Raw genomic sequence first — 25,431 nt, 5'->3', positions numbered from 1 at the left:
GGCATCTTGTTTTCTCAGACACAGATACTAATCGGTAACCCATGGTTCACTCCTAGTAATGTGCGGTTGCCAGGTGTGAGTTTGTCATGAGCTACAATTGGATGAGTATTGGTGATGCCTTGTGTAACTGGTTTATTTTACTTCCTTTTTTCCTTTCTTTTATTGGATCTTTTTATTTTCATTTCAAATTTTATCTCTTTCCAGGTTTTTCTTCCAGAAACCTCCTATCCCATCCCCCCTCCTCCTGCTTCAATAAGGTGTTTCCCCACCCACTCGATACCTTCTGCCTCACCCACCCTGGCATTCCCCTACACTAGGGCATCAAGCCTTCACAGGAAAAAGGATCCTTCCTCCCATTCATGCTCTACAAGGTCATCCTCTGCTACACATGCAGTTGGAGGCATGGTTTGCTTCATGTGTACTTTTTGGTTTGGTTTAGTCCCTGGGACATCTGAGAGTTCTGGTTGGTTGATGCAGTTCTTCCTGTGGGGTTGCAAACCCCTTCAGGTCCTTCAGTTCTTTCTTTGACTTTTCCATTGGGGACCTCATTCTCAGTCCAGTGGTTGACTGTTAACATCCACCTCTGTATTTGTCAGGCTCTGACAGAGCCTCACAGGATACAACTATATCAGGCTCCTGTCAGCATGCACTCTTGGCTTCTCAATGGTGTCTGGGTTTGGTGACTGTATATGGATGGATCCCCTAGTGGGGCAGTCTCTGAATGGCCTTTCCTTCAGTCTCTGTACCTCACATTGGCTCTGTATTTCCTCCTGTGACTATTTTGTTGCCCCTTAAGATGGACCAAAGAATCCACACTTTGGCCATCGTTCTTGGGCTTCATGTGGCTTGTAAATTGTATCTTGGGTATTCTAAGCTTTTTGGCTAATATCCATTTATCAGTGAGTGCATACCATGTGTGTTCTTTTGTGATTGGGTTATCTCGCTCAGGATGATATTTTCAAGTTCCATCCATTTGGGTAAGAATTTCATGAAGCCATTGTTTTTTTTTTTTGTTTTTGTTTGTTTTTTTTTGTTTTGTTTTTTGTTTTGTTTTGTTTTTCCCGGAGCTGAGGACCAAACCCAGGGCCTTGCGCTTGCTAGGCAAGCGCTCTACCACTGAGCTAAATCCCCAACCCCTGAAGCCATTGTTTTTAATAGCTGAGTAGTACTACATTGTGTAAATGTACCACATTTTTTGTATCCATTCCCCTGAAGAAGGATATCAGGGTTCTTTCTTAGATTCTGTCTATTATAAATAAGGCTGCTATGAACATAGTGGAGCATGTGTCCTCATTGTATGTTGGAGCATCTTTTGGGTATATGCCCAGAAGTGGTATACCTGGGTCCTCAGGTATACCATTGGGTCCTATGGCCAATTTTCTAAGGAACTGCCAGACTGATTTCCAGAGTGGTTGTACCAGCTTGTAATTCCACCAACAGTGGGATTTTCTTTTTCTGCCTCCTCACCAGCATCTGCTGTCACCTGAGTTTTTGATCTTAGCCATTCTGACTGGTGTGAGATAGAATCTCAGGGTTGTTTTGATTTGCATTTTCATGATGAATAAGAATGTTTAACATTTCTTTAGGTGCTTTGCAGTCATTTGAGATTCCATAGTTGAGAATTCCTTATTAAACACTGTACCCCATCGTTTAAATAGGGTTATTTGATTCTCTGGAGTCTAAGTTCATGATATATATATATCTTCTATTGGATGTAGAATTGGTAAAGATCTTTTCCCAGTCTATTGGTTGCTGTTTTGTCCTACTGTCAGTGTCCTTTGCTTTACAGAAGCTTTGCAATTTTATGAGGTACCCTTTGTATATTGTTGATCTTATGGCATAAGTCATTGATGTTCTCTTCAGGAACTTTTCCTTAGTGCCCATGTGTTCAAGGCTCTTCCCTAACTTTTCTTCTATTAGTTTCTGTGTATCTGGTTTTATGTGAAAGTCCTTGATCCATGTAGACTTGAGCTTTGTACAAGGTGATAAGAATCAACCTATTTGCATTCTTCTACATGCTGACCTCCAGGTTGAACCAGCACCATTTGTTGAAAATGCTAAAATGCTATCTTTTTTTCACTGGATGGTTTTAGCTCCTTTGTCAAAGATCAAGTGATCATAGGTGTGGGGTTCATTTCTGGGACTTCAATTATATTCCATTGATCTACCTGCCTGTCTCTGTACCAATACCATACAGTTTTTAGTCACTATTGCTCTGTAATACAGCTAGAGGTTAGGGATGGTGATTTCCCCAGATGTTCTTTTATTGTTGAGAATAGTTTTTTCGTTTTTTTTGTTATTACAAATTAATTTGCAATTTGCTCTTTCTAACTCTATGAAGAATTGAGTTGAAATTTTGATGGGGATTGCATTGAATCTGTAGATTGTTTTTGGCAAGATGCTCATTTTTACTATATTAATACTGCCAATCCATGAGCAAGGGGGATCTTTCCATCTTCTGAGATCTTCAGTTTCTTTCTTCAGAGAGTTGATGTTCTTATCACACAGATCTTTCTCTTGCTTGGTTAGAGTCATACCAGGTTATTTTATATTATTTGTGATTATTGTGAAGGGTGTTTTTTTCTCAGTCTGTTTATCCTTTGAGTAGAGGAAGGCTCCTGATTTGTTTGAGTTAATCTTATATCCAACCACTTGGCTGAAATTCTTTATCAGGCTTAGGAGTTTTCTGGTGGAATTTTTGGGCCATTTAAGTATACTATCATATGATCTGCAAATAGTGATATTTTGACTTCTTCCTTTCCCATTTGTAGACCTTTGACCTCCTTTTGGTGTATAATCACTCTGGCTTGAACTTCAAGTACTATATTGAATAGGTAGGGAGAGAGTGGGCAACCTTGTCTAGTCCCTGATTTTAGTGGGAGTACTTCAAGCTTCTCTCCATTTATTTTGATGTTGGTTACTGCTTTGCTGTAACTTTTACTATGTTTATGTATAGCCCTTGAATTCCTGATCTTTCCAAGACTTTTAACATGAAGGGGTATTGAATTTTGTCGAATGCTTTTGCAGCATCCAATGAGAAGATCATGTATTTTTTCTTTGGGTTTGTTTATATAGTGGAATACATTGATGCGTTTCTGTATATTGAACCATTCCTGCATCCCTGGGACGAAGCCTACTTGATCATGATGGATGGTCATTTTGATGTGTTCTTGGATTCAGTTTGTGAGAATTTTATTGATTATTTTGGCCTAGATAGTCATAAGGGAAATTGGCCTGAAGTTCTCCATCTCTTTTAGATCTTTGCGTGGTTTAAGTATAAGAATAATTGTGGCTTCATAGAACAAATTGGGTAGTATTCCTTCTGTTTCTATTTTGAGGAGTTGTTTAAAGAGTATTGGTATTAGGTCTTCCTTGAAGGTCTGATAGAATTCTTCACTAAACTCTTCTGGTCCTGGGCTTTCTTTGGTTGGAAGACTTTTAATGTCTGTTTCTATTTCTTTAAGAGTTATGAGACTGTTTAGATGGTTTTCCTGATCCTGATTTAACTTTAGTACTTGGTATCTGTCTAGAAATTTATCCAGATGTTCCAGTTTTGTTGAGTATAGGCCTTTGTAGTAGGATCTGATTTTTTTTGAATTTCCTCAGTTTTTGTTGTTATGTTTCCTTTTTCATTTCTGGTTTTGTTAATTTGGACACTCTCTCTGTGCCCTCTGGTTCATTTGACTAAGGGTTTATCTATCTTGTTGGTTTTTTCAAAGAATCAGCTCCTGGTTTTGTTGATTCTTAGCATAGTTCTTTTTGTTTCTACGTGGCTGAGTTTGATTATTTCCTGCTATGTGCTCCTCTTGGGTATATTTGCTTCTTTTTGTTCTAGAGTTTTCAGGTTTGCTGTCAAGCTGCTAGTCTATGCTTTCTCCAGTTTCTTTTTGGAGGTACTCAGAGCTATGTGTTTTCCTCTTTGTATTGCTTTCATTCTGCCCCATAGGTTTTGTTATGTTGTGCCTTCATTTTCATTAAATTCTAAAAAGTCATTAATTTTTTTCTTTATTTCTTCCTTTACCAAGTTATCATTGAGTAGATAATTGTTCAGCTTCCATGTGTTTGTGGGCTTTTATTATTTTTATTGTGAATGAAGACCAGTCTTAGTCTGTGGTGATCTGATAGGATGCATGGGATCATATCAATTTTCTCTTATCAATTGAGGCCTGTTTTGTCACCAATTATATGGTCAATTTTGAAGAAGGAATCATGAGGTGCTGAAAAGAAGGTATATTTATCTTTTAAGTATGAAATGTTCTATAGATATACAAGGTATTCTATGGCAAAAACAAATTTATACAATATGTTTTCACAAATCCAGCCCTTCAAAGGATAACAGTTAAAAACTCCAACACAAGGAGGGAAAACTACACACTATAAAAAGCAAGAATGTAATCTTCTTTCAATAAACCCAAAAGAAGATAGCCACACAAATGCATTTCCATCTCTAAGAACAAAAATAACAGGAAGCAACAATCTTTAATATTTTAATATCAATGGATCCAATTCCCCAATGAAAAGGCGTAGACTAACTAGTCAGTTGCATACGTACATAAACAGGACCCAGAATTTTGTTGCATACAGGAAACACACCTCAGAGACAAAGTCAGACACTACCTTAGAGTAAAAGGCTGGAAAACTTTTTTTCCAAGGAAATGGCCCAAGAAACAAACTGCAGTAACCATTTTAATATCAAATAAAATCGACTTCCAACCGAGAGTTATCAAAAAAGATAAGGAAGGTTACTTCATACTCATCAAGGGAAAAATCTACCAAGTTGTGCTCTTAATTCTGAACATCTGTGCCCCAAATGCAAGGGCATCCACATTCATAAAAAAACTTTACTGTACCTCACACAATAGTAGTTGGAGACAGTAACACCCCACTTTCAGCAATGGACAGATCATGGAAACAGAAACTAAACAGAGACACAGTGAAACTTACAGAAGGTATGAAGCAAATGGATTTAACATATATATATATATATATACATATATCTCTCAAACATTTTATCCTATCTTACTTCTTTAAGCCTGGGTGTTTCCACCTTGGATTAGAAGTGAGATTAAATATCATCCTGTTTGGGATGCTACAAAGTCATCATTCAAAAAACACCAAGTCCTACTAATATTCTTACTATTGTTTTTATTATTTTTAGTTTTATTATTAGTGAATGTACAGTGATAAAATATTCATATCTTTGGCCATAAACACTTGTGTGCTGTATACTGAGCAAGATACTGTAAGAAAAGTTAAGTCTATTATTATTATCATGCCCATAGGTATATATTGAAGGGCTTGAATATGTTACCACTTTCATTTATTAATATATTCTATTTGTTTAATGAGTTCCTTTAAACAAAGGAGGCTTTATTGTAAACTTGTTTGGCCCATAAGAAAATAACTGTTTGAGCAAAAAATTATCACCTTTTGTTCCAATCTTTAGCCCTAAAATCTTGGTTCTCACTATGTAGTCTGACATGATTGTCTCCATGGCTTCTCCAGTATAGGTAGGTATCATGGTGGGCTTCACCAGGACTCAGGGGAGTGTTCTTTCATACACTTTCACCCAATATATCTGTATATTTCACTTCGTTTTAGTTTTGATTCATTGCCGTCAGCATACCCAGATGAGTCTGGCCTTCTTAAATCAGTGTTTGTTATGCATACTGTGTGTTATGGCAAAACTCCAGAAGATGTAATTGGGACTTTCTGCCCTGTGATTATCAGCTTTGCACCCCCTGCCCCTGGGAACTCCCATTCTGCTCTTGGATTCTGTGAGTTTGCTTATTTTTGAAGCCACATGTCGGTGCCATCATGCAGTGTCTGTCCTTCTGTGACTGTCATATTTCACTTGGCATAACAACCTCAGGGTTCTTCCATGCTCTTGCAGATGGCAGGAGTTCCTCTCTTTTGTGAGGCTGAATCTTGTGATGTGTGTAGATGCCAGGTTTCTTTGATTGTTCATCTACCAATGGATAGTAGGTCCTGTCTATGTCTTAAGTGTTATGAACAGTGCTGCAGCAAACATCGAATATATTCCACGCACCTATTGGCTGTCTGTTTATTGCCTATCATCTCTCACTAGACTGTCAGCTGTGAGGCAGAAGCCCTGCTTTGTTCATGCATCCTGAACATCCAGAGCAGCACAATGTCCTGGAATTGGGTCCCAGCACTGGCATCTCTCTCCCTAATTTCTAAGGCAAGGAGCCATCTCAGTGGTGATTTAGGCTATGCCCGTAACAAAACTCCAAGCACAATTGAAGACATTCCAAGCTTTGGCAGCTCTGAGAACTGGGAATCTGTGCAGGGTAGACCGAGCAAACAATCCCTGCACTTATAACCGTGACCCACATTCTTAATATATCTGTAGTCCATCCTTCTGACTCACAAATAATACCTAGAGCAGACAAAGGCCCTCACTCAAAGGCTTTTATTCTGGAAGGTTCTGGTCCCCTGAGGACTACTATTGCACATTTAGGATTTTTTTTTTAAGTTCTAGAAGAGGGAAGATCTCTGTGTTAAGCTCTGTGGACATTTTCCAATCCCCTCATTGTTCCAAACCAATCCTCCATCCTGCCACAAACTGCAGGCTGTTTAGCAAGTGATCATTGGTGGACTGACTTTGTTTCCCCTTCTCCATACACCATGATGTATGACTCCTTTAAGTTCAGTTCACTTTGCTTTTTTGCAAAACTTGTGTCATCGCATTGGACCTTTCCCCTCTATATTTGCCATCTGTATTGCATCCTATGTATCAGAAATGGTGAGATACTCAGAAGAATAGCCAGAGCATCCTCCTTCCTTTCCACTGCTCACAAACGTTCCCTTAATGACTCATTCCTTCCCTTGCCTGCTTTCCTAAAGATCCTGCACACTGGCTTCACCTGTCCCTCACATCTTGTCTCCCATGTCTTTGTCCACATAGTGCAACCAAACTAGCAAATAGACCTTCATCATAACCACATGCTCCCCATCATAAAAAGCTGTTCTTGTATCAAATATTGATAGAGTAATTTAATATATATATGTATATATATATCCCTGCAGAGAGTGAGTACTATATAAATATAAGCCATTGTATTAGCTATTATTCTATTTGAAACCCCCATCCAAAGGAGTTCTTGACTATAAACTCCCCTATAACCTTCCCAGACATGAATGGCCTCCATTAGATTTCTCTTGGAGGTTGGACAAGCTGGACCATATATCAGAATACACCAAGCCTGTGTCTTTCTTCCCTTCTCTCCAAGAGAGAATCACACAATGTCAGAATCTTCCCTTGGGTTTTCACTTTCTCTCTCTTTTTAATTATGACAGCACTGGGAGTTGAACCTAGGGAATCATGCATCCTAACTGAGTGCCCCAATACTAGTCTCTTTTCCTGTGTCTGCCACAGAACCCTGACCATTGTTACTCTCCATAGTTACCTCTTCTCATACACTGAATCATTGTGCTGCTGATGGGCTGCTTACTGATATGTATCCAGCAGCTTAGGTGAGGATAGACTAAATCTCCCCTTTGGTAATGGTCCAGAAGTGAGGGCCTGATTCTAATTTTTTAATATGGAACCATGAAAACCACTAGCGTTGAAAGAAATAAGATCAGACTGGGGCATAAACAGGCATGTGATGAAGCTCTCAGTGTACCAGCATGTCTCGCTCATCTTTTTTCTTTAGGCTTTGAAACAGACAATGGCCCAGAGCCTTCTCAGCAGATGGGCCATGTTTGTGACTTAGCCACTTAACAGCCATTAGCCTAATTCCATACACTGCAGCCAAATTAAATAATAAGTAAGAGCCTATGAAAAGCTGGTTTGGAGACAGTGTTACTGCCTTCACTTGACAGCTTTCTCTGAAGCAGATGCTCCCTCTCCACCCTATTAACCTGGTCCAGTGAATAAGGGGCCTTCCCAACTGGAACAAAGACTGTCTCAAAGCACAGTGTGATGTGGGAGATTGGGGGAAAGGTCAAATGTAAAAGTCTGGTCCAGGCACTCCTCACACCCCCACACCACCTGTGAAGACGGCAAGGCTGTTGAACCTTTGAACATAAGAAGTCATAATGAGATTTGTGTCACATATATTCCATATCTCATATGCTATGAGAGCTCACTATGAAGAAAGCATCACCCTGGTCTTATTCACAACACCTTTGATTATATCTTATCACTTGCTTTCTTGTACGTGGGGCCTTATTTATGGATACTTTTCTTGCATCATTCAAGAATATCCCATTTAGAGAAAGTTTACTTTAGAAATGAACAGAGTTGGTTCTGGTGGCACAGGCTTTTAGTCTGAGAATTGGGCAGCCTGAGCCAGTAGAAGGTTGAATTGGAAACCACTATGGGGCTTTAAGGCTAACTTAGACTATATAGCAAGATATTTCTTAATAAGTAGATGAATGAATAAACAAATAACCCAGTAAAAGAAGCAAGCATAGTTCTTGTTTGTGGCTGCTGATAGAGGCTGAGGCTGCATCTGTTTCGCTTTACCCACATTTACTTCAGCTTTTGCCCTGTCCAAACTCAATCCCCAGAGTAGAGATGGCAGAAAACAATTTACTTATTTTGCTATTGTTATGTCTGGGTAGAGGGATGGCCAGACCGCGATATTGGGAACGTACCTCAACTTCCTTGTTTAGGGCAAGTTTTGTCAATCTTGAAAAAAATAAATACATAACTGCCTTTTTATGGGTCCTGGATTGAAAGCACTGAGCTCAGCTTTCCTATTGCCAGAAAGGAATACTGTATGGGTAAGAAGATGGGAACTGGTGGGTTGTCAAGCATTAAGGAAAGACTGGTGGTTTGTTGTCCTGGCAACCTTTTTTTTTTTTTATTTTGCCAAAGGCATGGATAGTGGAGGTGTTACAATTTTTCAAAATAGAGGCAGACTGTATTCCACCCTCCCCTCCCCTAGATTTTACAAGATTTTTTAAGATGTATTTTAGGACTAAAATCGGGATCCAACTTTCTGGCTACAGGGATGTAGAGGGTATACAAAGCTTTTTAAATTACAGAAGCCAAGTTTGTATGATTTGTGGTGTTTGTACATTGTGGGGTGTGTGTGTGTGTGTGTGTGTGTGTGTGTGTGTGTGTGTGAGAGAGAGAGAGAGAGAGAGAGAGAGAGAGAAAGAGAGAGAGAGAGAGAAAGAGAGAGAGATTATATTTATGCTTACTTAGAAACTGGATGAAAAGATAAAATGTACTGTAATTATATTTGAATCTTTGGGAACCTGAGCAGTTCGTACCCACTAATCCAGATGTCAGAGCTTTCACTCAACAAACAGTTTATATGCATTGGTGGCTTTGTTTGATCTGTTTTCTTTGACATGAATGGTGTGAGTACCATTATGTCTGGTTGACTCTTAGCAGTGAATACAATACAAAATGGTCACTGATTCCCACCCTTCTGTAGAGGAGGACTATACTTTTTAATTAGAAAGGAGACGAGTGGAATAAAAAAGAAGACACTTATTTTTAGATTAAAACATTTAATAAAGGGGGAAAAAGATAAAATGAGAGAGGGATAAGAAAGGAAGAGGAACAAATGCTATGATACAAAGAGGCAGTAGACTTGGTAAAGGAGCCTGAAGAATTAAGTCACTCTGAAGAGATGGAGAAAAGCATCTGGGTGTTCCCAGTGTGCAACCATCTTTGATAATGCTATGTCTAGGGGCAAGGAAGGCAAAAGTCAAGTGCTATCACTTAATAACTGGTAGCCAAAACCAGTACCTATAGGAACACCATTAAACATATGCCTCAGTGCTAGATTCCACCAGAGATTGGACTTAGGGTAAGACCTTCATTACCTCAAAGTAGCCATGAGGTAAAGCGCTCTGCGTATCCCACTTCTCTGATGTGGGTCAGTGGTTTGGGAAGATAAACACAGGCATTCGAAGTAGGTGAATAAGGTGGTTGAGGACCTCTGTGACCCTTGCAGGTGTTAGTGAGGAGCGGGGCCAGCCACTGCTCTGACCCAGGTCTTGGACGTCAGTGGATACAAGTGTCACTTAGCTTCTTCATGTGCCAGAGGGAGGCTACAGATGCAGGCTACGGCTATACTTTGTTTGGCCAGAGGCTATGGCTCCCTGAAAGGAAGGGACTTGTTTTTGTTTTTGTTTTCATTGTTGTTTATTGTTTTTTTTTAATTTATTCCATTTACAGCTGGTGGCAGGCCACTTTTTCCAGGCTCAGATGCTGGTAGGGGATTACATAGACTTTTCTCTTTGCATCAGCACTTCTTAGTGGACTTTGTCCCCAATATTACCAGCACAATGTATGTGCTCAGTCAACATATGGAGTACATGAAGCTGCCTTTTTAAAATATTTGCATCATATGTTTGCTGTGGAGAGTCTTAGGAAGCAAAAACCAAACAGAGAAGTTAAAACTTGTTGGTCACCACTCATGGTTTATTATTGGTAAAAGGTCAGTCATAATTTTATACATCTGTATGCATAATTATATATATATATTTTATATTTTTTTTATTAACTTGAGTATTTCTTATATACATTTCGAGTGTTATTCCCTTTCCCGGTTTCCGGGCAAACATCCCCCTCCCCCCTCCCCTTCCTTATGGGTGTTCCCCTCCCCACACTCCCCCCATTGCCGCCCTCCCCCCAACAGTCTAGTTCACTGGGGGTTCAGTCTTAGCAGGACCCAGGGCTTCCCCTTCCACTGGTGCTCTTACTGGGATATTCGCATAATTATATTTTTACTTGCAATACCTAATATATATAATCCTTTTGTCTATTCATACAAATCACATAACATCCTTTCTTATTGAATGTTGAATGTTGGATCTCTTCTCTCTCTTTCTCTAGTATTCACATGTGGGAGCATGATGTGCTTGTTGTGTGCAGATTAGGAAGTCTGAGGTTGGTGTGTGTCTTTCTCTTGCAGTCTCCACTGTGTATTTTGACATTGGGCTCCTCATAGAACCTTGCCCTCTTGGCTAGGAATGTCAGTCCACTGGGTTATAGCCATCCGCTGCCACGCTCACTTATTACGTACATGCTAGGTTCTCATGGAATCCGAGCTTAGGTTTTCATTTTTGCCATAGCAAAAATGGTACCCATTGAGCCATGTATCCAGCCACGTTTGTGGTATTTCTTTGCTACAAAATATTCCACTTTATGGATGGCCTATCACTCTTTTAAGTAATGATCTCCGGTTTTTGGAGAGACAAGCCGTTACCGAGAGCATTGCTGTTGTAAATACTGTTGGAATGAGCTTCCTCTTGTGACATTTTCATTCACAACTGTGATTATTTCCATAGGATACATTCCTCCAATAGAATTATGATTGAGAATATGCAAATGGCCAATGGGTGCTTTTTTTTTTTTGCACCTGTTCTCAAATTGCCTTTTGCATAGGTGCATTGCTCATTTTTCTACAGCATTACTCTTTTGTCTGTGCTGAATCTTATAATTTTGCTGAGGTTTGCCAGCTTGACTGGTGGAAATGCTATGCCAGGGTTGAAATCGCACTGAGATGAATGGTAGTAAGCTAGGATTTTCCTACACGTCCTGTCTAGTCACTACTTGGCTTTCTTCCTCAATTACTTATGCTTGGATCCTGGCTGTGCTCTGGAAAATAGCTGTTTGTCGACTGCACTGTTTTCTTTAGAAAGGTGCTAGGGAGGAACAGGGCTTTTCTGATGCCTTCAAACAGGATTTTTCAAATAAGAAGGGGACTTAGATGACCACAGTGGTCCATGACCACAGTGAGAAAGTGCTGAGGACAATTAGTGTAGACAATAGAATTTAAGAACTGCTAAAGTGCAAAAGAATGAACAAATTACCTTTTAACACCCCACTGTGTCTATACTGCCTATGCTCCTCATCACCATGACCAGGGTAGCAGAGGACAAATCAAGAAGAGGAATCGCTTGTCTTGCTTGGCTCACAGTTTCAGAGGTCTCACAGCAGTTTGCATAATTGTGAAGAGGAAGCTAAGGGAAGGAAAGAACCAGAGACAGATACACCCCACAGACATTCGGCCAGTTTCCCTCTCCGCCTTTCACCACTTCCCAGGCACCTCTTCATATTCTGAGTCTGTCAAAGAATTCATTCCTGACTGAGGTCATCATCCTCATGGTGTGATCCTTGCTGGAAACACCCCTGCAGACCCATCGAAGCTGCGCTTTCCTATCTGTGAGGCATTTTCTAATCTAATCAATTTGACTTATCAAGATTAACCAGCTTGAAGAGCTAAGAAAGACGTTCTGTCAGTTCTTCTACTTTCCACCCTCCCAAGCCTCGTTCTGATTTAATAATGGTAGGATCTGGGGTTGGTGTTTCCACCAGTAAACTGATCCATTTTATCATACTAATACCAAAGTATAATTTTCCTAAGTATTTTCCCTAGTTTGGTTTTAAAAATATAACAGCAGAAAATGACCAGAGAGGTTCTAAGTGATATCTTAGAATCCTGAGCAAGAACTGCCCCTATAAGCCTGTTCTTAAGATAGCTCTTCCTTATCTCCCTGAATTATTTACAAAACCTGTAGGGCAAAGGCCTTGAATAAATGCACTTCCTTCTCTGCACACTCAAGAACTCCCAGGGCCAGTTGAGGAAGCCAGTGTCTCTCGGATGTCTGATGCCGGTGTCAAAGAGTCTACCATTGATTTTCTTTAGAACAAATCTCTCTGCAAATGCCACAGACCTCCATTAGCCAGCACTGTGGAGACCTGTTCAGAACCAGACAGGCTGAGTGGTGAGTGCCGTGAGATGCCTTCACTCTTAATCTACATGGTGGCTTCTCTCCTAGTCCACACAGGAGCACCAGGGAGACTCCAGGCGATGCACATCCAAGATGGCATGGTGACCTGGAGCATTTCAGAGTCTTAGTTATTACAGCTCTAATGAGAGCCATCCATGTTAAATAGGCTTGTGGGAGTATAGGAGATGGAATAGAACCAGAGCCTCATTCATTGTTGGATTGATTGTTTCTCAACAGAAATGATGTCAGCAGGCATTCCCTGACAACTCTCAGTACTTGTTCGTTGCGTTGAGTCTGTGGCCACATTTTTTTCAAGTGTGGTAAGCAGAATGGGGAAACCTCTGGAAGTCTCCCAGCCTTCCTGCTTCTACTGAACTGAGACAGATCTCCTCCCTGTCTGTTTGCTTGTGGGTTGGGCAACCGTGTGGAGAGCTGAGCAAGAAACCCAATATTTCAGCACTGGGACAGCGTTTCCTCACATTTTTTGTCTTCTATTCTATTCCTTCCAATCGTATGGCTGTCTTGAAGTTAGTTGCCACAGTAGTAATTGGGAGGAACTGGGCAGGAGTGAAGAGCTTCTCTCCTTCTTTATAAGTTCAACCTCTACCTGTATGGGTAGCCGTGAGTCATGGGAAAGAACATGTTCAGGCATCCGAAGTGGGAGACATACTGGTTCTATTGTGTGCTACAAACTTGCTCTGTGTTGTTAATTGACTTCTGTTTCTATACAAAAGTGTAGCGGACATAATTTGCTCCACAATTATCTCAGTGACGTCCTGGGTGTTCGCTTCCTACTGCTATGATGAATTATACGAGATAAACAACTTAAAAAGAGGGCAAATTTATTCAGACTCATGGCTTCAACAGTGGTTGACTTTCTGGGTTACATTTGGCCCTGTCCTAAAACAGAGCATTGTGGCAGACCACTCACAATAAAGCAAAGCTATTCACCTGAAGGTAGCCAGATAGAAACGAGAGAGACAAATAGTTTGGAGTCTCCATATCAATATATAAAACAATTATTATTGTTTGAGATTATTATATAATCACATCATTTCCCACTTCTCTTTCCTAACTGCAAATTCTTTCATATACACCTCTATGATCTCCATAACCCCACTGCCTCCAGTAGGCCCAGTCTTGGAAAGGTAGTAGCAGTTTCCAATAGTGCCATCATTGGGGACCAAATGTATGATCCCTGTCTCATTGAGGCACACTAGATTTATGGTAATATTTAAGAGATTAAACCATAACACTGGTCCTCATGTGATATAGACTACCATCCCTAATTTACACATGTACTAGCAGGTTTGTAGAGGTCTGAAGTCATATAAGCCAGAAGCCAGCCAAGCTAGAAGTTAGTCACCAGCTTTTATTTTAGTGCAAATCTTGTTTTCTTTCCAAGATATTACAGTTGCTTTACTGTTCTGAGGACCAGATAATTATAATATATATGGAACATAAAAGAGAGAGATCTAAGCAATATTTGGTAGTGTTATTATTGCTTCTATGTTTTAGTTATTTGTCTGTCAAGGAAGTTACACAATTGGAGGATAGGGGTGGGCAGCAGGGTCCCTTAGTGTTTTAGGAAAGCAGGCCCAAGCGTTCCATTCTCCCTTCAGCAATCTGTTTAGCAGGGGGATATCCAGGCAAAGCGCCCCTGAATCCTGCAGCTCTGGACTTTGGGGGCAGTGTGCTGCAGATGGAGCTGGACTGTCAATCATTCTAAATGGTGTTCTCGCACATCTCAAAACTGAGCCCTCTTAAACCCCACAGTCCAGTTGTTACCTGTGATTTAGTTTATTGTCATTCATCTCTAAGAACAATAAAAATATAAATAAAGCGAAGAAATATAAAAGCATTTAAATTGCTAGCAGTCTTACATACACACTCCTCCCTCTTTCTTTCTTTCTTTCTTTCTTTCTTTCTTTCTTTCTTTCTTTCTTTCTTTTTCTTTCTTTCTCCCCCCCTTGCCCTCTCTCCCTCTCTCCCTCCTCCTTCCCTCCCTTCCTTTGTTTCTTTTACTTTTGAGGGAGGTTTCAAGTCAGGGGTATATATACCCAGAAACTGTTGTTGCATATATGCCCTGCCTACCATCCTGGAATTAGAATAAGAAAGATTAATTTTTCATCTTATCCTAGTTTCCTGGTCTCAAATTGTATGATGGGCAATTATAATCTTGATATGGCATTTGGATGATCATAGATGTTTTCCAATCTATCTAGAGATGGATTGATAGGTATTGTTATATGTATATATATCTGAGAGTGTTTATACTATGGATGTATATTAATATTAATAGAGAAGCTTCTCCTCCCGCAGAATGCTTAAAAATACTACAGATTTTGCTCTAGGAATGGGAGCAGAAGAAGCCGCAGGCTTCATGGTTGATTGCTTTTCTGATTGGTGCCATAAAAAAAATGCATTAGAGAGAGAATGTTTGATTTAAGGAGCGCCTCGATGCCGACACCACCTCTGTTTGTTTTCCTTCCTTTAGCAGAAACCTTGTAAAATTTTTATGAAGCATTAATGGATCTGAGATTTTCTCAAGCAAATTTTATGAGGTGAGCTTAATCCCACACATCCGACCCAATTTAGCCGTCTTTAGAGACAAGAAACTTAAAAGCACTTGGAAGATACCCTAGGCACCTCAGTGCCATAAAGAGAGTGGTATGGGGGCCAAGTTGGGGGCTTTTCTCCTCGAGGTGCTTGGTGCTTTGGGATGAACTTCAGGTTCTTAAGGTGCAGAGGGGGAGAATGAAAGGCTGTAGCCACAAAGAATGCCAAGCAGGTAAGCCAGAATTACGTGTATTAAATATGAGCTAATAATTTAGCACCGACTGCTACAACTTTCCCCATAGAACTCTAATCTTCTATGAGAAAATCATTTAGGAAAAACAAAAATTTATTGTATCAGCAGCTCCCATGATGTCAGCCTGTAATCAATGACTTTAATCTGAGGGAAACACAAGCCCACACTCCTCTCTTTGCTCCTCTCAATTTATTTTCTGTATCAGAAAGAAAAGAACTCCGAAGGAGATAAATTAAATGCTGGTGTATGCTGGAGAGTCCAGTTGCACTTTCTGATATAAAGTTTACTTTCTGCAAACCAGACAGCCACTGTGTTGCTACAAGCCAAAAGCAGGGGGACATTTATAGAGTGGACTTACTTGTGTGGGCTGATCTTTGGCCCACGGACAGTGTAGGCATTCTTTTAGATTTATGACCAGCATACCAGCAGGAATAATATCTTTTGGAAGGAAAACTGAAGCCATTTACAGACTAAAACACCAGTGACTGATTCATGAACCATGAAGGGTCATAGAAGGTATGTTCTTCACTGGCTGTCAGGCAGCTTTGTGTATTTATAATGAAATACTCGACATAACTGACCTCTATGGAGGAAGGGTTTATTTAGGCTCACGGTTTTGGGTCACAGTTATGTGGTCTGTTGGTCTCATTGCTCTGGGCCTGTTGTGAGGTGACATACCATGATATGAGTGCCTGGTGCTGTAAAACTGCTTACCCCATGGCCAAGGAAGAAAAGAAAGGAAAGGGCAGGAAATCCATAATTTCCTTCCATGGCTGGCCTGGATGTTTTAAAGGCATTTCCCCAGGTTTCTGCTGCCTCTGCACAGTGCTACACTGTGGACCAAGCTTTTAACACATAGGCATTTAGAGGACATTTCTCCAAAGAATAGTATAGCCCATCAAGTCAGCTTAAGCCACTGAAGAGATGCCGGAAGAAGGCATGAGACTCTGAGGTCATAGGGAGAGGACATCTAATAACAGTATCTACAAGTTTGTGCACCAAATCTCAAGTATGTGACATCTATCACCCAAGTTCAGTCTGCATGACCCACTGATTGGTAAAACTCCTGGCCAAACTCATATTTAGCAAATCTACATAGGAGGCCAGAAATGCTGTTCAACATTTTGTCTGGTCATGGGGCACTTTGTCTTTGTCACACTAGATATAGAAATTAACTCTGTGCCAAGTAGATATCCAGACATCTCTGTCATGAAATTCACTGGCAAAGGAAATGTCTTTGGAAAGACATTTGGAAAGGTCATATGCGCTTGTGTTTATAAGAGGTACACGATGTAAGAGACCCACAAGGAATGGCTGCCTCTTGTTTATACTTAGTGATAATTTCCTGCTGGTAACTTTTTTTTATTTCATCAGCTAATCTGATTAATCTGGCAAGATGGCACCGAGTCTGTTTGGTTTATCTCAGATAGCATTTTATTAAGGTCGCTATTAACAGAGCTCCATGTTGCAGTGCCTTTTCACTGTTAACTTCAGAGTTGCTCCCCTAGAGTACCATACCAGAGTAGACGAACAAAAAAAAGATGATTAGGGGCTACTGAGGGAGAACATAGCCTCAAATTTCTATATTGACATTTCTAGTTTCCCCAAGACATTAATGTGGGTACCACAGCAGAAACTAATTGAAACCAACATGATCTAGGTTTAGAAGACAGCAGTCTATAGCAGTTCAGTCTACTGTCCTGGTCAGTGCATTAAAGCTCACCCAAACGACATCCAGAGTAAAGGGAAGATTTCATAAGTACTTTCGAATTTTTTTGAGCACCTTACAGTATAGAAGTGTCACAGGGGGCAATGAGATTGCTCTGCATGTAAAGGCACTTACCATGCCAACTGAATTTGATTCCCAGGTCCCATCTCTGAAGCAGAGAACCAATTTCCAAAAGTTATTATTTCACCTTTACATGTATACCAGGGCATGTGCATACACATATTGTACATACACTGATATATATATATATATGTATATATAGATATAGATATAGATATAGATAGATATAGATATAGATATAGATATAGATATAGATATAGATATAGATATAGATATAGATATAGATATAGATATAGATATAGATGTAGTCATTAAATGTTCAGCAGGATAGCAAGGTTTGTTTGATCTCCACTTAAGAATTGTGACCTCAAAATTAACTACAGAATTTCTGGGTGGGATAATTATTAGATGCCCAAGTAATACCTCCATCAATCTGGGATCTCAGGTTAACCATTTCTTCAGTGAGCTCCTGGATGACTCTTCCCCTATGGTGGTTGGAATGACTGAGTGTAGTTTCACCTTTAAACTCTTTTGGTATGGACTGACTGACTTGACTAATTCTGTATTCAGAGGGTTCTGCATTCATACGTTCAACCAACCACAAATGAAAAATACTTAATGAAGAGTTTGAACATGCACAGAGTTTTTCTTTCTCCTTATTATCTAAATAGGACAGTGTCAACACTTAGAGTAGGCATTATTAATCATACAGAATTGATTTGAACTATAGGAGAGATTTGCTTAGGTTGTGTGCAGACAGCACATTAAGCATCAACAATTTAGTTATCTGTGGGGATTCTTTAACCCACAAGTGAAGACACCAAGTGACAAGTACATATCCAGGTCTCCACTGAAGTGACATATGCCTGTCCTTTGAAATGATGATCATGAGAGGGGCAAGTAGGGGAATCAGAATGTCAGTCAGTTAAAATAAACATAAGTGTGATCACTCCGTCTAGCTTCCTCAGAGCCAAGGTTTCTGGGACAGTTCGAAAAGCTTAGTCATGTGCCTTCCTCCATGTGCCTCTTGTGTGTGATTTGCTCCTGTCCAGGTGCCTGAGGTTTGACTTTCTTCTGCAAAACTGATGGGTCACATCTGGCACGTCTAATTTTACCCTTCCCAATCATCCTTCACTTGTTCCTAGATATTTCATCCGGATGAGTCAGCTGAAGCAGGGTCAAGGGCATTTTTACAGAAACTCCAGAATCGCAATTTCTCCTCACTTTGGCTGGTTTGAGTCACTCTTGTGGGATTTGGACAATAATGTACTTCAAAAAGTAGGTACTTTCTTTTAACCAGGGCACATCAATCCACCAAGACATTCAATATGACCAGACAATTAAGTGTGAGTGCTCTAGGTGGCCTTGGGTCTGGGCTGTGTGCTGTGTGGACCTCCTCCGCTGATCTGATGTTACTTCAGGGGGAAAAGGGTGTGCCACACATAGGAAATTCTGAGCTTCAGAGAGAACTGTTACACAAATACATGGGTGCATGCCACATGCATATATTAGCAGAAGATAATCCCTTTTAGAGGATGGTATCATTCATGGGTCAATGTATCTCAAATGCTTGAGCTTACAAGATAAAAGACGAGAATCCAGAACTCCTTTGTGGAGGGTGTCTGTCCAGGTGTGCATACCCATGTATATGTATGTCATAGGAAAAGGCTAACTTTCTGTGCCCTTTCCTGTCACTCCCCACCTTCAATTTCTACACAGAATCTGCCAGTGAACCTTCAGCTTGCCAATTTGTCTAGACCAGCTGGCTAATGAGCTTCAGGAATTCATCTCTGTCTATCTTCCCAGCATGGGGTTACAGGTGCCCGCCACCATGCCCGCTTTTACATGGGTACTGGGGATTTACTTCAGAGTGTCATCCCTCAAGCACTGTATCCACTGAGCCATGTCCTCAGCCTCCACAAGTTTTCTGATTCAGTTTTTCTAAGGCAGTTCTAAGGTACAGCGAGGGCAAATGGGTAAGGACAAATGACTTAATAGTTCTTCCTTAAGTAATGTCTGTGATGGATACAGCAGAGCAGGACTAGAAACACTTGGGAAAACTCAACACTGGCTCAGATTTCTTCCAAGGGAGATCATGGTATGGTTTCAATAAGTAATGGCCACTGTACCCTACAAAGTACCCACAGTAGGGATTAAACCTTAATAGTCCTAGCCAGGTTAGATATCAAAGTTTATTTATCCTTCCTTCAGCAATGGGCATGAGCAGTGCTGCTTTTACTATACCCTCCCACCTTGATACAAAGAATCAACTTGTTGGTTGGAGTCATTAAGTCTGAAATAAGATAGTCCTGTGCTGATAGGAGGGTAGAGGTTGCCACATGTGTTGCCACAGTAAGTGCTGACATCAGTGGTAAGAGGTGAATGGAGTTGGAGTAGAAGTAGGGGGTGCTGATGAGAGAGTAGTTTTGCTCTATTCAATACATTTGATTATAAACTTTGCTCCAATTCATAGCTTACATCTTCCTTCCTTCCTTCCTTCCTTCCTTCCTTCCTTCCTTCCTTTCTTTCTTCCTTTCTTCCTTTCTTTCTTTGAATGTAAAACCAACATGACAGTGAGCTAGAGAGACTGTGTTCTAAATAGATGATTTCCATCACAAATAAGAATGGTAGATTCTTCCATCTGGGTATCACTGGATTCTACTCTAGCAACTGCCACTTCTGATATCAGGCCAGAGGAGCTCAAAACTTGGTGTTGGATTTCTACAAGTATGCACAGTCAACATAACAGCCAGTTCTCAGAAGAGATGTATTTTGTCACCATGCCTGGCTGACAAAATCTACAACATTGTGATGCCTCTGGGTAGAGGCTGCTGCTGTTTGCCAGAGGTTTCATTCAGGGAAAACATCAGTCCTAGAGATGTTTATCTTGGATAGGTAGTTAGGGTTTGGGGTCTTCATGGTAAAGACCGTGCCGCACATTGCTTGAGTTCATGCAATGCAACTTAGTGGGAGCTGATTGAAAGTTAACTGGCAAATGAATGCAGTAGTTCCATTGTCTGAAGTCCACTAAAGGACTAGCTCTGATTTGTGGTGACAGATGAGAGATGTAGTTTTCTGCTGCCTTCTGGGGAAACTGGAAATAATAAAGTTAGATGCCCAATCCTAAGAAATTTCACAAGGAGTCAATCAGGTGCTAGCTTATGACCCAGACAACACTGCTAGTAGACATGTGGTAAATGTATCCAGAACCATTAAAATTAATAGGCCTGGCTCTATTTGGTAGAGGGGATGTTTAGATATCAAAGAGTAGAGAATATTACCAACTCCTATCTTACTTTCTGGTGACACAAGGCTTTCTGTCTCAACATATTTCTGTACCTGCAACAGTCCTTTTTTCACTTGCATATATATATATATATATATATATATATATACATATATATAAAATTTCAGTTCCTATTATTTTTGTAGAAGCAATAGCTACAGTATATTGACTTTGGTTAATGGATCTAGCACATGGGTCATATCCACATCACAGCTAAGTCTGGTTGTTTCTCCACAATGGGAGCAAGTGCTGTAGTGACTCAACTGCTTGTATCTATAATAATTTGAAACATTTCCTTCCTTCTGTGTCTCTAGTTTACACACATGATTCATGCCTTTTGCTTCTTGGTACCAAGGCTTTAGCCCTATGCTTGTCCTAATCATCTTTCTTCTTAAAGGAATGAAGGTCAAAGTTAAAGGGGTGGTGCCTTTAGTTAGGGTTTTACTGATATGCATAGCTACCATGACCAATGCAACTCTTATAAAAACAACATTTAATTGGGTTCAGAGGTTCAGTTCATTAACATCAAGGCAGAAGCACGGTAGCATCCAGGCAGCCATGGTACAGCAGGAGCTGAGAGTTCTACTTCTTCATCCAAATGCGAAGAGGAAAAGACTAGCTTCGGGCAGCTAGTAAGAGGGTTTTAAAGCCCACACTCACAGTGACACACTTCCTTGAACAAGGCCACACCTCCTAATAGTGCCACTCCCTGGACCAAGCATATTCAAATGACTATAGGTTGGGAGACTTGGAAATGTGAAGATAGAGTAGCAAATGATAAAGGCATACTCAAGCACCTTTCTAATTGCTATGGATTGCATATCTCTGTCTTCCTAAAATCTAAGTTTTGAAACTTCAGTCTCCAAAGAAATAGTATTTGGAGGTTGGCCCATTAAGAGTTAAGTAGGTCACAAGGACAAAACCTTTATAATACGATTATTGTCTTTATCACCAGACCTACAAAAATCCTTCTCCTATCTCTGTTTCCTGTGCATGAGGATACAGCAAGAACTCCCCAGTTAGAAACCAGATCCTGGATCTACAGGCTCCTTGTTCTTGGCCCTTCCAGCCTCTAGAATTGTTGCCTATGCCACTCTGCCCAAGTCATGTCTTATAAGGGAAACCTAGCAGACTAAGATATGGTTTCAGCCACAGTGATCTATATACACTTGTGATTTATGCCATTTATTTCAATGTCACCTATAGTCATTTTGTCACCCAGTTTGCCTGCTTGTTTCTCTTCTAGTACCTTCAGAATGGTATTTCCTTCCACTCTGAGCCATATTGTCTGCCAAGGCCTTATCTTGTACTACCTTTCATGGTAAGTCTCCAAACTTTAATAAGACTGCAAGGATCCTTACTTAAAGCACATACTCACAACCTGAGAATAGCATTTGTTATGGGGTCCTACAGATTAATTTTCTGTCTCCACAACAGACTGTGAAAATTACTTACTCCCTTTATCTTCCAGAAGCTGTATCAATATCTAATTCTCATCACCAACCAGAACTGTCAGGAACCAGTGAAGGTGTGAGAATTCACCCTAGTTTTGAACTAATGAATAACCTGCCACTTTTCAAGGAGATGCTGACAAAAGATACAGGACTCTTATGTTCCTGTGTACCAGACAAAGGATACTGTTACTGTGGCTTACACAGTAAGTTCACATTGACTTTCTTATGGTCCTGCACCCATAGTTGTGCTACCGAGCCACTGAAGCAAAGATTTCAATTTGCTTTGTAACTGAGTAAGAAGTCTAAGGAGTCTGAACCTTGTCTTTCCATTAATTTATTTATTCACTTTACATCCCCATTGCTGCCCCTTCCTCTCCCTCCCTTCACATAGTTCCTCCCCTCAGACTCCCCTTCTCCTGTAGTATGGAAACCCTCTCTGTGTATCCCCCCACCCTGGGACATCAAGTCTCTGCAGGGACAGGTACATTCTCTCCCACTGAGACCAGATAAGGCAGCCCAGTTAGGGGAACATATTCCATAGATAGGCAGCAGCTTCAGGGATAGGCCCTGGGAGCCTGAATGTTTTATACTAGGTTGGAAGGAAACTTGCCCGTTGGTTTTTCTGAGAATGAGACATTTATTATCATTATTATTATTGTTGTTGTTGTTGTTGTTGTTACAATAAAGAAAACATTCTACACCAGAAAGGGAGACACTAGCTAGCTCTGTCTTCTAAGATGTCCCCCCAGGAAACATTTATAAAAAGATACTGCTTATAAGTTCAGGAACATTCGTGATGAATTTTTTGTCTAACCTCGGTAAAATGATCCAAAAGGATTGGGCAAGTCATGGCTAGGTTTCTGCTCTGCCTTGACAATATCTTTTGATTTAATAGCTACTAAGTAGACTTGCCCACTCAGGGGGAGGCACAGGGGACTTACTTTGTACCCTGAGCATGGCCAGATGATATAGTAATGAGAGTTATTCTTGCATTATGTTCAAAGCAAAAGAGGCCCTTTCAAAGGTCCTTGCACATACCTGCTTTTTATTGCTATGATTTCCTTATTGGCCATTCAGGATAGTGAGAAGGATGATGACACAGTCCGAATTTAAACTCATGTAAAGCCTCACCCAGAAGAAGAGAGATAAAGACAACCCTGAGGTGTGCATGATTCCTCAGCCAACTGAAGTTGGGGGAAGTGGTGGGTATTCAGCGAAGAGACTACATTTGCAAAGGCCCAAGGGAGAGTTGGGTGACAGATGACATTAATGTCACTGGAATGGGACACTGATACAAGGGAACATATTTCTTTGGAAGAGTTAATTGGTAAGATTTCTGACTCATGGCTCTTTATTTCTTGTCTATTATTAACTGCGGGACTATTACTGAGATAGTACAGGACTTCAAAACTATAAAGATGTAGCAGAAAGGGCAAGTAAAATGTACCATTGTCTGAATTTACTTTGATTTCTGTAGCATTGAGAGAGCTCAGGGGAAAGCTGAAAAATAAAGGAGAACCACATGTAGGATTGTGGGAGCTAAGATAAATAAAGAGGACTCAAGCATGGATGTTTTCTTCCTAGATACTGCTGATGTTTTGTAGATGTTTCTTCCTGGATGCTAATGATGGTTTTGATGATCTTTTTTCCCCCACGGGATCCTACTCACCATCACTTTTCCTGTTGCTATTGCTGATCCTGTCATGTTGTGATCCCTGATGTTGTGAGGGGTCAGCCATGTGTGACAGTCCTTCTGTCCTAACTTTCTTCCAGAGTATTCACATTTTCCCCCCAGTGTCACCGGATGAGTGTGCCCCCGAGGTCTGACGACTCTGAATAATTGATGGCCCTCCTACTAAAGCAAAGTTAGGTTTTGTGGTTCAGCAGAATGCTTTCCTCTCGTTGACCTTAACCTTCAGAGGCACTTGGGCATTACCGAGAGATCAATAAAGCTTCCCTTGGCTGGGCTTTGAGGACAGGGGGATGACAGAGAGTGATGACTAGGAGGGAGGAGGGGATGATCACGCCATAACCTGGGCAAAGAGAAGAGGGAGCGCATGACAGGTAGGAGTGTTGCCTTGCTGGAGAGGGAAGGGGGAGTTAAGAAAAATGGAATGCAAAAAAAGGCAACATAAGCAATGAAAACAAGGGGTTTGATGGAGAGCAGAGAGTGCCAGCTGGCAGGCTCCCATGCAAAAGAAAAAAAGACAAATGACAGTCACACAGGAAAGGAAAGCGAATTGTCCCTTAATGCTCAACTATAGTCTACCACTGCTGAGGAACACAATGAGATGGCCTCAAGCAGCTCAACATCTCGTGGGAAGCAGACTACTGAGTAACTCTAGAGTAAGGCAGAATCAAACAAGTAGCAGAACAAAGAAATGTGGTCATTGCTGAGAACTGGAGACAAGACAGAGAGACTACCATGCTTGGATGCCAAGTGGATGTCAACAAGACATCTTGGCATTGTTTAGTTTAATTCTGTATCATTGTTTGTATTGTTGTACATATTATACTGTAGATGATTACTTCTGAAATATCATTTAGATTAATTATGAAATGACAGTCTATGGTAGGAATTTTTATTTTCATGCTAAAATAAAGAATGGTTTCTTGAGATTTTAAGCTTTGGTTTTCTTCACTGTGACACAAATTGTCAAGCTTGAGAGTGATTTATTCACTGAGAGTCATTGGAAGAAACTTTAGTAGACTGTGAGCTAATCAAAGTCAGGCAATATGTCTGGCATTTGAAATCTTCCTTGGCTAGCATAGTAAATGCTGAATCAAAGATGCTGAAGTGTTTGTAGGAAGAAAGAAAAGGTGGAGCCCTGTTGAGGAGGCAAGAGAAATGAAAGCATTGGAGGGTGGCCTTTGAGATGAATCTGGTGGGGAAAATTCATTTATCTGGGGGTGATAGCAGGAGACGGGAGCAGTCAAAGCTGAGATAGCAACATAATTCAAAGTATGGAGTTCTTGCTTTCTGGTATAAAAAGTGTCGAATTCCTCCAATTCAATGAGGAAGCAAACAGTGAAGGGAAGGTACCAAAAACAGAATAGATCCTCATTCACTCATTTATTTAGCCTGGGGTTTTTGAGTACTTACTATGGATAGTTGACTGTTCAAAGTCATCGGACATATCAAACTGGTGAATCCATTTGCCCTGGGAGAACGTATGTGCCAATGAGGAGAGAGAGGCAACATAGTCAATGAGTGGACCAATTGCTCAGTTGTCAAATGTGTGTGTGTGTGTGTGTGTGTGTGTGTGTGTGTATGTACGCACACATGTGTATAAACATCAGAATAATGAGATGAAAAATACAGAGAACATTTTGTTACAAATCTTTACAAAGAGAGTATGTACAA

The 25,431-nt window shown here is 40.5% G+C and overlaps 1 protein-coding gene across 9 annotated transcripts in view; it reads left to right on the top strand.

Annotated features, from left to right (window-relative positions):
• The window catches only part of Ntm (neurotrimin), a 992,271-nt gene that overhangs the window by 604,261 nt on the left and 362,579 nt on the right, over positions 1 to 25,431 (top strand).

The sequence above is a fragment of the Rattus norvegicus genome, chromosome 8, assembly GCF_021556685.1.
Source record: "Rattus norvegicus strain SHRSP/BbbUtx chromosome 8, alternate assembly SHRSP_T2T, whole genome shotgun sequence".
In the NCBI taxonomy this organism is placed as follows: domain Eukaryota; kingdom Metazoa; phylum Chordata; class Mammalia; order Rodentia; family Muridae; genus Rattus; species Rattus norvegicus.
Note: the sequence above shows the minus strand (reverse complement) of the source record. Positions and strands in the feature narration are given on the sequence as shown.